This window comes from Ptychodera flava, chromosome 8 (assembly GCF_041260155.1).
Source record: "Ptychodera flava strain L36383 chromosome 8, AS_Pfla_20210202, whole genome shotgun sequence".
Taxonomy (NCBI): Eukaryota; Metazoa; Hemichordata; class Enteropneusta; family Ptychoderidae; genus Ptychodera; species Ptychodera flava.
This window is the reverse complement of record NC_091935.1, coordinates 8,237,302-8,253,636: the sequence shown is the minus strand read 5'-3', so window position 1 is coordinate 8,253,636 and position 16,335 is coordinate 8,237,302. Positions and strand designations below refer to the sequence as shown.

At 36.4% G+C, this 16,335-nt stretch overlaps 1 protein-coding gene across 3 annotated transcripts in view; it reads left to right on the top strand.

The window, feature by feature from the left end:
- LOC139138376 (KN motif and ankyrin repeat domain-containing protein 1-like) overlaps positions 1-16,335 on the top strand; it is a 103,062-nt gene that overhangs the window by 13,876 nt on the left and 72,851 nt on the right. For 2 of the 3 annotated variants that reach the window (XM_070706738.1, XM_070706730.1), the window contains exon 2: positions 6,120-6,229. The exons of the other annotated variant lie outside the window; for it this stretch is intronic. The gene's annotated coding sequence lies outside the window, so the exon portion shown is untranslated. The remainder of the gene's footprint in view (positions 1-6,119; positions 6,230-16,335) is intronic. 3 annotated transcript variants of the gene reach the window in all.

The window sequence follows — 16,335 nt, the reverse complement described above, 5'->3', positions numbered from 1 at the left end:
AAGAATGTATGAAATGAGAAATCTGTTTTACTGATGCTGCCATCCGCAGTACTGTTTCAAAACATGGCATGCATGGTTCTTGATATCGGTTTTAGGAATGGCGTTTCAAGTGAAATTAACCTAACGAATCGTATTGATTTCATCTCAAGATGCTCCTGGCATAAAGCATTCTGATGTAATGTTCTGCGGTTGCAAAAGTCAACGCTCAAAGAAGTGGGGTCAAGAGATGAATTTGAAAAATTTTACACACTCATGGATGAACGCCTGGTATGCTATCAAATCACAGTTTTCACCTTTAGCAATGTAACCTCATCATCCACCGGTAGCCTGGCAAAACTCTACTTCTGATTTTTATTTTAATCGCATTGAAAATTTCTCTCAAACCCACCACTCCTTTATGAATTCCTGTCATTTCAAAATTTCAAATTTCACATGAAATTTCTCATGTTAGAAAAAGCAAGAGATCTTTTTTCCTTCAGGTGTTACAGAATAAATGTAGGATTTCACTGTTCCTTGGAAGTAAAGCGTCTTGCAAAATTGAAGATCTACGTACAGATTGTTACAAGAGATGTGGCATGGTGTAAACCTTGACTCATTGGTATGCTTCTCATTCAGATTGAAATTCCATACCTTTGAATGCACTGAAAAATATTTGATGGCGATTGGTCACAGTGTGATTCAAAAATTCATACAATGTGGTTGGGACTCACCCATTGACGTTTTTGAATGGTTTTATGCTGGACACATGTCAACACCAAATATGCATAAGATAATAAACAGTCTCTGCCACCTGGTATACATGTATATAGTCCACCACACCAGGTATACATGTAGTTTCATGTACAAACTTTCTGGCAGTCTTTTAAAGTTGTTTCTAATAGATCAAATTCTGTGTCAGCAGTGTGTGAACAGGTGTGTGCCACGTGATTGAAAGATTAAATATATCAGACATAACTGTTGTAGCTATTTCTCATCACTAGTATTAAGGTACCGTAGTATGCGAGTTAAACTTTTGCTCAAACTTTCCTGAAAGAAAATTTCAACCATTCTCTTAACAAATCAACATTAAAAATCAGGGCCATGGTGCAAAGTTTGATACTAGTGAAACAAATAACCGTACATTTTGCGATATTTGAAATTCAAAATGGCCGCCATTCCTGTGTTAATTGAAAATTAAATATGGATTTTCAAAAAACTAAGACATTTAAAGTTTTTCTTTCCCTAAGAGAACATTAAAATGAGCCTGCACAAGTGGTAGATCATAAAAGAATTGTAGAATTGTAGTCCAGTCCGACTATCTGTCCCCAAGGCATGTTCTACCTTAAGTGAAAAGCACAGGTATAGTGAATAGTGATGACAGTCAAACTTTTCTCTGTGCAACATGTGCTATGTATGATAATAGATACAGAAGTCTTCTCATATGTTATATCTTTCATGGATGTGGCGCACTGTGCTACATAGTACATGTATGATACAGTGAAATAAACATTGACCAAATGCAGTGATAGGCAGGTAAGGTACCGGTAATTACTTATATACCCTATGAATTGATTGAATGATATCGAAAGTTAAATACCAAAGTCAATCAGATTTCATGTTGAAAAGTTGCATTGGAAAATGGCAGTGTATATATGCAATGTGAAGCATTACTACGCAGCAATAGTTTGTTTTTCTACCACCTTTTATCAAGACTTTACAGGTGTATTCAGGTGTGAATACGAATCCTGCTGAAAGTACCTATAGGGGCAATGCTATCACCTTTCACATGAGCTTGAAGTATATGAATGTGTGCATTACATTATTGTAGATGGCATCAGAACCATACCAATCCACTGATGTTGTTGCTGTACATACATTGCATACACAAGGAATAAACGTAGCAGCAATGGACCTTGCAGGTTTGCTTGCTACGTGTCACCAGCTGTAAAATCATTTTGCTGCCATACGCCATGCATTTTGCAGTCTGTTCATGACATTTTGTCAAATGGCAAGTGTGCATTAACCTTTATTGACCACTGGAACATAGTTATAACCCCCAGTGTTTTCATCGGAATGGCACGGCCAGTGCAGAGAAAAGCAGGGAGGTTATAGGGTTAAATTCTTGCAAGTCAGTTGCGTGTTCCGAGTCTCTCCGTCTTCAAAGGATCTCATTGTTATCATGGTTTTGCTGACATTGGAATACGGTGACCCTGACAATCTACAGACTGTATATGACTATTTCAGAAATGGGTCGGCAACCCTCGGAGACTTTCTAGTTGAACCACTCTGTGTTTTCACTGGCTCTGTGCCAATATTGGATAAATCAACAAGCAGGTATAACTTACACTGCAGGTCTTCAGACTTTCAGCCTGTTTTGTAAGTAATTCAATATGGGAACAGGTTCTTTTCCAAAACAGCAAACATCAGTTTTCAAGCAGTACTGTGTTGTGGCTACTCATGGCCACACTCTTCTTGCACAGATGTGTACATGTGTGTGGAGCGCATACACTACTAGTGCGTACACACATGTACACCGTACCTGTATATCCTCCATTGGTGCAATAATAAGGCATAAACAATCCCTGTCATTTTTTGCCGTATGTGCATGTTAATGTATGGAAACTGTTTCCAAATGCACAAAATTCTCTTTCTTCTTCAGACTGCTCCATTTATATCTTGCCATTCTAGCATAGATAGTATACTGTATTTCATCTTAAAGAATAATGAATGAAGCCCCAACTATTATAAAAGTTAAGATGTTTCTTATGAATTGAAGTTTTTCAAAAGTAATGATAATAATCTCTTAGAAGTAACAGTATACATTGTACATGTGTTGGATAGAACTGCTCTAGTATACCATTCATGTAATCATAACTTTCTGCCCAGCCTTTCTGCTGGTTTGTTATACCCATTTAACACAGCGTCACAATCAATTGGGGTTTGGAACAGGTACATGTACACTGTTGAAGAAGGCCTTCTGTGAATTGATTCCATGAAAACAAATGCCAGGTAATTCGCAAGCAGAAACAACATCCCTTTCAATTCTCGCTTGTTCCAGTTGTGAGGGCTTTGATTCCCAACTTTTCTCTTCTTTGTAAAATTGGTGTAGAGCATTCTCTATACCTCAGTGGGGTGCAGGTATTTTCACAAAAAAAAAAGAGCGGGAACAAATAGGCTGCAGGGTACGTGGACCATTGAACTGTGGAAAGTAATTGATCAGGGATTAACAGATTGTGAAAAGGAGACTATTGCTTTGTGATGACTCCAAAATCAATACAATCTTTTCCTGGGAATTTATCATATCCCTAGGCAAAGAACTCACCAGTTTACCTACGCAGGAAATTTACTGTAGAAATCGTAGAAATTTTAAGTTCCACACCACTGTTTAAAATGAAGGGTTTACGAAAATGTTTGCTCTTACATTTTATCGAGAAATATATTATGAATTGTATTGTTAAGTACCATAACAGAGCATATTTTAAGCACACTGTCTTTTAGTCCATGCTGTTGAAGTGACTTGCATAACTGAAAGCACTTTAACCCTCTGAGTGCCAAATTCAATTTTTGTCACCTTTATAAAATGTTACACAGACAATTTTTTCAGATTCAGAGAATTTCTTTTCAAATTTTTCCCGTCATTTTGATGAAGAACTGTAGCCAATGGAAAGTTATATCCATTTTATTCAAAATTATAAAAGAAATCACAGAAAAATTCATAAGAATTGATAAAATGTTGCGCTAAAAGTTTGGTGGGAAAAATTTGTGTTCAAAGGGGTAATTGCTTAAAGCAATTGTAACTTATAATCTTTTTTTCCACTACTTTAGTTCCGTCTATAAAATGCAATTTTCAGTTCAACTCCCTTGAACATGTCAAAATGCTTAGTGTTTATCTTGTACATACAACATGTATGTGTTAAAAACAAATATTATTGTTGACTACTGAATTTTTGTCCAGATTACAATTTATTTGTCGACAATAACATTTTGTGTTGTTATTATACAGACAATGTATGTCCATTGTATTTACAAAGCTAATATTGTGTGTTTTAACATCCCTTAAGGAGAAGCATAAGAACATTTATTCATTTTATGTAAACAAAAATTATGAAAATATTACCAACAATATATAAATTACCAATATTACAGCTCACCAGGTAACGATAATTGAAAAAGAAGTGAACACAATGTTTAGTGTGAGGATGAGGGGGAATCATGGGTCAGAATTCTTAGTCAACACTATGGATGAAAGTGTAAGTTGTTTATGCACTTTTTGTAACTTTTGGAATCTGAACTCTGTACAGATATATTTAAATAATGCTCCAAATTGTTGGTATTTTAGATGTCATATTACATGCAAACTTTATAAGTCCTCTGTGTCAATTGATATCATTGAACAAAATGTTCACTTCAGAGTGGTATATAGTAATGGTCAAATCATTGTGGGTAAAACATAAAAAGAATAGTGTATTTTGGAAAGATGTAGCCCTAGACTGTTGATTCTATTTATTTTCAACAATTTTTTATTTCAATTATTAGTGTTTTTGGTCCTTGGTATGCATTCACGCACACTTTTCATGACATCTAATAGTCCAAGAAAAAAAATGGCAGTTCTCGACTTCAACCTGTTGGATGTTCATACCTGTAATACGTACAGTTTGTGAATTAAGTTTGCATGTAGATACAAAGCTTATTGGGTGTAATGGTGCCATGGTGATATCTCAAGGATGTGATGCATTGATGCTTCACTCTTCACGTGGTCAGATTCATAGACAGTAAAACACATACTAATACAGAAAAACATACACCTATACATGTACCTACACCTTCATATGCCCATACCGAGCGTCTACCACTGTGAATTCAGGAGGAGCTACAGCAGATGATGCCTCTGCAAGTTCATGTATGTACATGTACCCTGGGTGATATCACTGAGTGTAATTCATTCTCATCACTGTGTTTTCACACACATCAGTGACTTTCTTGATCAACACACCGTGATAGTTTGTCATTCTCTGGTGAAAGTTGTCAGCTCAAACTGACCAGGGACAAGTCCAGGCCTGTGTTTTTGAAAACACTAGGATTTGTCTGCAGGTTAATTATCAAGTTTTGTTCTCCTAATTGTATTCTTTGCCTTGGGGCTGGTAGATCCAATCTGAGTTGTCTTTGCCAATTTACCCATACTGAATCTAACAGGCCAAGGTACATAGCCCACAGTTGTCATCATTTCCCTTGTTGAGTACCGGTATGATCGCCATCGTCCAAGAAAATTTTACCCGAGTGGAAGTTTGCGTACGGCATAAAAGGGCCAATCAGCATGTTGATATTAGATCCTGTGTCAAATCAAGCACCATTTCATTTCGTACTTTTTGTTTCGCTGTGAGATAGAGATATATGTGCAATTATTTCAATAGACTAGTTATCTGCAGGTTCAGGCGGCATGCAAGACACTACAAAAATTCAAATGATTTTCAACATAACTGAGTTGTAGATTTTTCCTGCGTACATGTACAGGGATTCCTCAGTTTAAAAAGATTAATACACCACATGGCATATCCAGACGATTACTAATGTCTCACCCTCGGAGTAATTATATTTGCATATTTTTATGGCTCATACATGTGCTATCGGCCCCCATCATTCTGCAATTCAAACAAGTTTAGTCATTGCTTGTGCCAAAATTTTGCTCAAATGCACACTTAAAATTGATTCATTTAGCAAACAAAACATCCATATATGATATTTCAGCATGTAAAAATGCAGACGATGCTATGATGTGAATGCTAGGCACTCACAGTACTGTATCAGCATTTTGGACTTACAGATGGTACTACAATCCATTTACAGCATTTATCATGATCAGACAACTGATCTACTGCACAGAGTAATTTTCTAATTAAAGAAGATGATACAACCCCTTGGTGTTTGATATCATTTGCTTGACAGGATAGGGGCCTGTGAATTATGACTGAAAATGAAAAAATAGAAATTTAGCCAGAGGATATATGGTCTAATCCTGCTAAGTACTGAGGCAAGTTTAGATTACCATAATTATCACCGATGTTATGAGTGATAATATTGGAAATTTTATCGGTATTTGGGCTAAGAAGGGTATTTTTTCTCTCTTTTGTGTTTGTGCACAGGTTTTTGACTGACTGACTAGAATTTTGGACGGTATCATTTGTCGGATTATTTCTGAATATCAAGTGTTTTTTTCTCATCCTTATGGAGTTACATGCTTGCAATTGAACAGGTAAGAAATTAAATTTATCATTGTTTTTGGTGAGAATTGACTGCCATATAAAGCATCGTATGCACAAAATTTTGACATTGAAAGTAAGACCTGTACACGTATGTATTCAAATTGTATAAAAACTTGGTAAATTTATACACAAAGTGCATGCATGTACTAGGTTTTAGAGTAATGATGTGTGCAAATATACTTTCCATGGTACATACTTAGCATCAAAATTCTGTGGTTACTATATATCTCAACAGTGGAGACACTAGCTAGTGTCTGCAATGTGACAAAAAAGCAGTTTACAGCATTATTGCCTGTTAGTTGTGCAATTAACATAATTCACTTGTAGAATATGTGCTGAAAGTAGGCACTAACTTCAGTGCTACATTGATTCTATCCCACCCCCAGTCCATCTTGCCAAAAGAAGGTCAAAATGCAAAGTACATATTTCTTTCCTTTCAGTGTGTCATCACTATCCAAGTGTAATATTTGTAAACAAATTCCAGGCCTGCATGACAGATTGTATGTTTGCTATCCGTGTGCACACATCCATGACAATCACGGTGGCAGTCACGTTCTAATTATTCCTACACCCTCAGGTACTAGAATGATTGTTTTCAGCATGTACAATACTTTGATCGATTTGTTGGTGTCATGTTGCTAGCATCAAGTGGAAAATAACTTCACCATGGCTTGGCGATTCGTCACTAATATTCATTTGTTTGCATCGCTTTACTCTACTCTGTAGCCAAGGTTATATTGTAGAGAAATATTAATAAATTATTTCAGTATCAGGAAGCATGAATGAAGGGCTCGAAATCTGGTTTAGTTTTATTATTTAATTCACCGCTGTGAAATATATGCCTCTACCACAGATTGAATTTAAAACTGATAGATGAATTTTTGTCCACTTACCACAGGGTTCTCCCAAAGTGGATTTTGTGTGGCTGGCCACCCTTCTGCTTTTTGGAGCGATTTATTTATATGTTAATAGCTATGTAAAAGAATGAATTTATGCAACAAAATAATATGCAAATTGTGCGTCGTTATTTAAATTGATTTATTTATATGTTAATAGCTATACAAAAGAATGAATTATGCAACAAAATAATATGCAAATCGTGCATTGTTATTTAAATTAAAATGAAATGGAAGGATAAATCTGATTGGTTGATTGTCACTATTCACAGCAACTTAGGGAGTCTATTGTGTGTATCAGAATGTGATTTGCTGAAATAATTGCCTTGGAGTTGAACTTCTATGACTCATATCGCTCAACAGGATGAAATTAAAATTAAACTGCTTATCAGATTTTAATCTCAGCATAGTAATTTAATATATTAGTGTTTGTGTGTGCCCAGATCAGAGTTTCATAACATCTCTGTCTTTCAACAGTGATATCTGGCCAAAGTGTGTTTCACACAATTCATATCACAGACTTTGAACATGAAGAGAGGCGTGTATTAATGTAAACAAATTGATACATACATATGTACCGCTACATGTATGTGTGAAAAACTGTATGCCTTATTGTTTTGATGAATTAAAATGTGTTTTTCTGTAGTTTTTGCTCTTCAAAATGTATGTGCCTCATGAGGATTGCTATAATAATATGTGATGTAACCAAAATTTTTAAGTTTTATAAAAGCAGCTGATTTACAATCAATTTCGCAAATGACATTGATTTTCTGATATCAGACTCACTGTCTCAAAGTTGCAAGGCTCTGGAAATACAATCCCTTTATGCGAAATTTAGTTTTTACTGAAATAAAAGGTTTGAGAATGTAGTGAATTTTACAGGAAATCAAATGTTAATGTCACCTTCACTGTAAAGTGTAAGCGTGGACACTCAAAACTCAAATGAACTGGGTTCCTTTGTGTATGGCAATGTTTTCATTCAAATACTTTGATCCGCTGCAAAGAAAACGAGTAATCAGCAGAGCTATTCAGAATCACATGAAGACTTTACAGTTCCAAAAAGGGATTTCAAATATAGCTAGATGAAAAGAAGTGTTAATGATATGTTTTGAAGCGTACTTTTTTTTGCATCAGATTTTGTAGCGAGAGTGACAAATCTTGCACTGATATCTGAGATGGAACATATCACAGTCTCTGTTGAAAATAATCTGTTCTAAAGAAGGTTGGATCTTATTGATAAGTACATTTAGCAAAGTCCTATTTATAAAACACCGCTCAGTACAGCCTCAACTGATCTGGTTTGCATCATAAACGAATTAGGCAGTTCCTTTTAAGGTGACAGTGGGGACGCGTTTCTGTTGATGTGTGTAATCCTAATAAGATTTTATTCCGTGTGGACATTAGGGGAAAAGAGGATTACTATTCCAGTGTTGAATTCCAGAGGGAGGGAGAGTGTACTGAATAATGTATGGCTTTATTCTGATCCGAATGACGTCGGTGTAATGCCTTCTTTTTGTCGTATATTATCACATAGTTTGAACATGCCTCGTCTAAGACCTCTTTGCCGTAACAATGTATGCTATGATCCCACTGTTTGGTGGGAGTGTAGGGTATACAATAACCAAGGAGAGGTCGTAGACTATAATGTGCCATATTGGCATTGTTTTTCTGTTAAAATACTGCAGACCTAATTTGGCAGTTTATGTATCTTTCAAGATCAGTAACATCAAACTGTACAATTGCAAAATTGCTTCAAAATATTGTGTAATTTTGGAATCTGCCATTTATTCACTTGGGTTAGTATGAAGGAAAGGAAAAAAATGTCTCCCTGAGAAAATATGAATATTCATTTCACAATATAGAAGGCTATCAGTCCTTCCTTAAAGGCGGAGCCTCCCTTTAAAAGGACGCTAAGGTATGGCGGCGTTCATTGTGTAAGTGGACACCAAACAGGCAACACGCGGGCACACGCTCCAGAAAATGCCACTTTTTAGTTTTTCCCGGCCACAAAAACACAGACAGACTGCCAAGCGGTCAGCGTGAAGTTGCTGCCGATCGAACTCTGTGGTTATATTCAATGTCTAACGCAACAGGAAGACAATTTTTTAGGAATTCGAGCGTTTGTGGCGGGGAATTATTGACTGTTGGCAATTTGAACTGACTGTCAATCAAAAGCTTGCATAAACTCTGTTTGCAGGATTAGCAAAATGTGACAAAAGGTTGAGATCAGTTTGTGTAATTAATGTTATAGAAATCAAACATCGTACTGGCCATGTGTTTGAATGGGAGGAGAACTCCACTAATGCGAGAACCTGGGATTGAAAAGTGCGGCTTAAATAAATTCATAAATAAAATAGCATTTGATGAAATAAGCATAATCTGATATGATGTACAGTTTCATGAGTGATTGATCATGTGCAAATTTCCATAACCACACAAGTATAGTAGACATCACTTTATTTTGCCCTTAAACCTTGAGCAGTTGTGTAATCAATTGTATCTTTGAAAAATGTCAAACAATTTCAGGAAATTTACAGAAAAATGAATTACGTATAGTTTATGCAAACTTTTCAAATAATGTTTTTTTATGAATTTTTAGAAACATGGTATGCTCCAGACACTTACGGTTCCATGAAAATAACTTTGCAAACATTTTTCCTTCTCTTTACGTTGTGTTTTTGCAAAAAACCTGATTTCCTTGATTTATCCCTACAGTATTGAAAATGCCAAGCATTTAACTTTTGGACACAGCGTGTATGCCTGTTAGTAAGGTCCAGCATGAATTTTGCACTTTTCAGCATGTTGACGATGTGTATTTCAGCATACATTAGGTGAAGAAGAAGAAAATGTGATTATTTTCAAGAACCAAAATAATCAAAATATTACAGAAAGTTACTGTTACAGCTATTTTGCCTTGAGTATACTTTATCCAGCCAGCATCAGGGTGATTTTAGTGGAATAGCATCTGGGAAACTTTTTAAGTCAAAACACAAAGATATCAAAATACGGTCAAGTAATTTAGCTGACCCTTCTTCCATCTTATTAGTCTTGGAAGGGATGATTGCAAAGACAAGTCCTGACATCTGTGGAAATTAGGCCAATTTTTGTAGAGTGTAAAAATTCAGACAACCAATTTTGAGGTGGAAGTCAACACCACCACATTAGAGGTGACTGTGTGTGGTTCCTCCCAGGCAGACAATAAGCCCTGAAGTGGTGAGCCCCTAAATTTGCCAAAGTTTATGTATTTAGGATGCAGACTTGTATAGCCTTAAACTATGGCAGATTTGAGTAGGCGATAGATGGACGGACACATTGTGGCAAATGGTATTGTGTTCAACTGACACCAAGAATAAAGGCTCAAGGAGGAAATTTATTGAGCAATTGCGCACTCGGCTGTACTGGTCCTAATATATTTTAAGTCTTGACGTCAGTGCTTATAGGCATGCTGTAGCCTACAGCGACCAGAGCTTTCAGACTTGTTTTCTGCAGCTGCTGTTTCATTCTTGAAATTATATCAGGTAAGGTCCACCTCTACAGTCTTCCTAGATTTTTTGTATCCTGTGCCATTTTCATTTCTCGGACGTGGAGGTGCTTCTTTTAGTTTAGCAAAGATTTGGTCAGTTTATTCTGTGTGCACAGCTGGCGAGGGAACTGTGACTTGCGTAGGTCAGTTTTTTGATGCTTGAGTGAGATTTTTGAAAACCCTGTGTGCAAGCAGGGTGTGTAGTAGGTGGAAAGAGTTGACACAAGGCAGCGTTCCATTCTCTTTAATACCGTTAACTAGCACACTCTCCGACACTGAAATGTACTGTGTATTTTGATGTCTGTGAGAAATAAGATGGTGAGATGTGTCCCTGTTTTGGATTACTGTATATTATATTCCAGACCTAACGTTAAACGGGAAGAAATTGTGTTTGATGAACAATACTGAGAGATCATTAGCCGGTTAGTTGGCAAATAATTTCCCAGTAGACCTGGAAAGTCAAAATGATTCATCGATGTTAGTAACTTGGTGTTTGTGTTACGTGCTGTGCACACTCACACCTAGTATTAACGCTGTCATGTGCAAGGATCACCCCACGCGTATTGTGGAGAAAATTGTTTTCTATAATCCCTCATACACTGGACATGTGTACGTGTGATGTACATGTATAAAAGCTTGCAATCCCTCAGCAGATTGTAGAATTAGTGGTTCATGTCAGGGTGTTCTATCTCAAGAGGTATGATATTATTTGTATGCTATGAAGAGGACCTCAAAACTAGCTTTTCACTTGATAAGGAAGATTTTACCACCTATGCTTCAGTTTTGCTTTCTGTCTTGTATCCTTTTCACTATATATATATATATATATATATATATATATAATATATATATATATATATATATATATATATATATATATATATATATATACATACATACATACATACATATATATATATATATATATATATATATATATATATATATATATATATATATATATATATATATATATTATATATATATATATATATATATTATATTATTATTAAGTATAATGATGTTATGTCAACACCCACATGATGTTCAAACTTTATATTCACGACCATTTACATCAATAGGGCAACTTCGTAATCCCAAATTATCTCAGTGCAGGCTAACTGCATTGTGGTAGTGAGCAAGTCACAAATTTGCTGTCAACAAAAATATCAAATGCAAAGTAAAACTGATCAAAAGAAACAAGAAAAGCCATAGACGAGATGGAAACAAGAGAGCAAAAAGTACCAGAAAGAAAAAAAAATCAGCCAAAAATTGTAACATGCAGCATTTAAAGTACATAGTCTATTTGCACATTACTAAAAAGAAATATTTTGCTCTATTGGTTTATGCAAAGGGTGTATAAAAACCTGGGCCAGGGAGTAAATGTGAGACACATGACATATGTATGGAAGATAGACTTTTTGAGATGAATATGCCATCTTTAGAATATGACATCATTTTAGTGTTGAATGTTGAATACTCCACACACACTTATGGGACAGATACCGTAATTGCATGGGCACAGCATAGTCACACAAATCCCTTGTGAATGAAGTGAAAGTTGTTCACTCAATGTACTATAAGTGTCACACCTTTGCAAATACTATCTGGTACATCGATAGTTAGGATTCCACCCCTGGGCTAGAACCATCTTGAATTGTCTTGTCTGTCACCCAGAGGGGAAGACATGTCATCGTACATGTGTTGATCTGAAAAAAACACATAAAAACCATTGTACCGCTTTTGCATTTCTTTTACAACAAGCTATGCAGAGAGATAGCCAGGTCAGAAGAAGTGCCTCAGGATAAAAAAACTCGAGATCATTTTGTGTTTAACTTTCTAGAAAGTTTCTGCCATTGGGTGTGCACGCAGCCTTTCACTTCATTTCACTCCGAATACTTTGAAGATACACTAACATTTGGATTTTGTAAACTGTTTAGAGAATAGAAACAAGTGGCCAGGAGGAGAGATTTCATCCGAGAGTGAATTACATCAGGTTTGTGCATGTTGCCTGTACAAGACATGCGTTCTTTTGAATGTCTTTGAGCAAAGTACATGAGGACTAGGTTGTCCCGGCATGAAGTCATTCATGTAAACAAATTTCAAGTAGATATAGGTGTGATTATTAGATCAGATTCTACAATGTTGCGATAACTTTGTTTCAAGAGGGAATGCAGAAAAAGAAAACGAAATGTCGTGCTTGGTGATAACATGCCCCATGGGGGTAATATTACCAATGATATACCAGTGATATTACCAGTGGAACTCTTCAAGTCACAACTAGGATTTGCCATTTCAAAGCTTCTGCTTCTGATTCATTGCAACAGTCTGCTCAGGGTACCCTCCACTTGTCTGTTTGTGATCCACTCCAACCAAGTCACAGTGAATGAAATATCCCATGATTCAGTCTGATTAGTAAACACACACTGATCAATCCATAAAGTTTAGCAATCCCAATCAGCATTAAACATGGAATACCTTGGTGATATTTTGAAAATCACTCACCCTAATAATATTAATGTGGATCTTGTCCTTCTAAACGCCATATCTTAATATATCAGAAAGACAATGATTCGCTTGAAGGAGATAGCAATGTTGTAAAAGTTTGAGCTGATGTTTTTTCGAGTCCTCTGCATTACTTTGCCGAAAAAAAGAGAGAATAAAAGCTGCACCTTAGCTGTCAAAGAAAAGAAATTCAGCTTTCAAGAAGTTTGTGTAATGATGTTCAGGTGTACAAATCAGAGAGAATTGTGGGAAATATCACACAATGTGCAAGTGTCTGCTAGTGATCCATTCCAGAGGTCAACTTGTAATCAACTCCAGTGCTGCTAGTGGGCCAACCTGAGGATCTGTTACCGGGATCTGTAATCCAGTGTGCTATGCTAGGATATTAGTGATCCACTTGAAGGATGTGACCACTGTCCCCTTTAACCCCAGTTTTTGCAGAGCTTTCTATTTTATATCAGTAATTGTTTTGACGAATCAGTCCATTTCTATGCTACAAAAAGTGTATGCAGACATCCTAACGAAATCTGAAGTGTATCTCACAACTTGTTAAAGGTCTTCTGTTTCTGCAATGTTGTTTGTGCTAAAGGTCAGCTCAGGTCAGGTCACAGTTCAGAAGTTATCTGAACGAACGTTTGAATGATGCTCTGGAATTGAAGGAAGCTAGAAAGGAGGTTTTTAGAGTCAACATTGCTCCACCCATTGATAACCTCTGTCTGGCATCAGTATTCCGTAAAAGGAGATAATCTGGATAGGCTGTATTCAGACAGGACAGTGGCAGTGTGTATGTGTGTGTGTGAAATGATAGGTTAAAAGTGATGTATTGTGTTTGATTGTATGTCAGAAGAAAGAACTCAAGTGTGTCTTGGTTAAGTAGTTTTAAAGTCATGTTTACTTTGCTTGGTCTGTTCAGTAAGAGGTTTCAGGTAAAGCCTAATATTTTCAAGCCGATACTGATGGGTGTTATCATGGTAATTTGCTTGTGGCGTTTCAAAGCAGGATAGTGTGTCCTTCTGTGGCACTTTCTTCCATCAAAGGTATTTCATTCAAACGGCAATACTGAGTAGTTTGTCAAGAAGCCATGAGTGAAGCAACTTGTCGACCTGGAAAGAAATACATTCGTCTGTTTTCTGTTCATCTTAAAATATCTGTGTAGTATGTACCTTATGTGGTAACAGTATGGCGTGTTGCATTTCCTCCAGTTTTGTGGTCGGTCACTGCTTTGATGATTGTCTCCAGCTGATTTGAATTACGCCCAAACCTGATCATTGCAAACTGATTATTTTCACATTTAATTTCTGTTTTCCCTAAGCACTACTTAAAAAGTGACCTGGTCATTTCTCACCACATATGCTGCATATCACAGAACTGCCGGGTGGAACGTGGAATGTTCAGGAGCTTTACTTGCTGGATTGCTGGTTGAAATGGTGAACACCGCCAGGTGATGCGGCCTTTGAGAACTCACCTTTGTCTCAGAGTTCTCTCTGTGCCCTTCAGGTACTTAGAGTTAAGTGGCTGGTTCATATTGGTATGCCTGAACAAGTGATAAAACAGAGAGATTTATTGAGAACATTTGTACGACCACTCTTAATCTATCTCATCAGATGTAGTAATTTACACGCAAGCTGAAATACTTTCCAAGTCTTGAAACATGACAAATTGTGTCTACTTTAGACCTGTGTGCTGAACTCCTACCAAATTATTTTTCTTTCCTGTTTGTCCACTGATGCTTTAACCACTTGTACAAGTCACAGTAGTGAAATTACATCACAGCAGCCTAGGGATATGTACCAAGTAGTATCAACACAAGACATCAACAGTCTCCCAAGACACACTAAGTGTAACAGTTCAAAACTTAGAATCATGATGCGTATTCACGTACATGTATCAGAATGTAAGCCGGCATTGCAATTCTTTCCCACCCATGTTTAAGATACACACAAATGAATTGTTGTCAGGATTTACATTTCACCTATAGACCATTCTGAATCATGCAGTCAAAGGCTGCAAAATAATTGCTTGAAGGGAATCATAAGTCAAACTTTTAGGACCTTTGCACAGAAAATCAAATATTTTGCAAATATGGAGAATGTGGTATAAAATAGCCCCTTGCATTCTTCTCAAGATATGAGTATACCCATAAAGCTAGAAACGTTTCCGTTTCTAGCTCCATGGTATACCATTACTAAGCTGATAAAGATTAAAACTCCATTAACCTCGATTTTGAGATATTTTTTTGAACTTGAATTCTATCTGTACAATACCGTTTACCTGTGTTGTTCTGCTCCCCAAATCAACTATTGAAATACCCAGTATTCAACCCGTCAACACAGTCTGTATTTGTGTGATGTTCTTTGAACAACAGTGTATGTAGGCACGTAATCCAGCCACTCTGACCCAATGTACATATAGGTCATTATGACCGGAGACAAGTATCTCTTGACTTGTTGCCGGGTAACCTCTCTGAAGATATTAAAGTATGGTAAATCTATTCTTCTGTGTTGAAAGGGAACCGACTCTTGCCTTCAACCTATGCACAAGTATTGCCACCGCGCTTTTGAAATCATCAATTGTATGGCCAAAAAAGTTTTGCTCTCTTTTTTTGATTTCTATAAATAGCTGGACATAATCCTGGATAAAGAGAAGCGCAGTTTGACCTCTGAATGACCTTTCAGGTGTGTTTTGACTCGTGTTTTTAACTTACAATGACTGATGCTTTCACAGAAGATATAAATGTACATTTTCTATGCAATAGCAATACTTGTAAATTCACCACTGTAACCAGTCGTGCACCCTGCACACGATTAAAAGGAAAGTGACTTTTGTACTCAATGTGAAGTTAATAAAATAAAAAAAACCAAATATTTATATTTATTAAGACAATATTATATGATTTATTATTTTACGCCAGTATATTGGTGGTGAAAATACAGCAATCTGATTGGTTGAAAATAACAGTGCACTATTTGTGACATAGGACAGTTTAAAGACCTTTTGAGCTCTCAGTTAGAAAACCTCTTACTATAATGTTTCAATCCATGTTTACACTTTGTAATAGCTCAGTAACAGGTTTGCCCCAGCCCTTCGGTTTGACCAGCTCACTCCATAGATGCACTCCCTATGGCTTGTGCATATATGTCATCAAAATCTTATGGTTTAATTGCTTCAGTAT